This window comes from Myotis davidii, unplaced genomic scaffold, assembly GCF_000327345.1.
Source record: "Myotis davidii unplaced genomic scaffold, ASM32734v1 scaffold750, whole genome shotgun sequence".
NCBI lineage: Eukaryota > Metazoa > Chordata > Mammalia > Chiroptera > Vespertilionidae > Myotis > Myotis davidii.
In genome coordinates, this window is record NW_006282814.1 from 2,038,798 (window position 1) to 2,039,043 (window position 246).

Sequence of the window (246 nt, forward strand, 5' to 3'; positions counted from 1 at the left end):
GTATTCGGAGGGGGAGGTCAGGGAGCCCAGTGGGCGCTACTGACGCCGACGTCAGGCCTCCCGGGAAGTTTGGGTGTTCCGCTCAGTGGGAGGCCTATAACGGAATGGCCAGCTCTCCTTGTCCTTGGATTAAAGCAGCAAGTCGTCCTGCGGCGCTCACTGCCCTTCGGCTGAGGCCGGACACCGGCACAAGGGTGCCCTCGGTCTGAGCCGTGGCCCTCATCGACGGCTCCTGCCCGCGCGGAT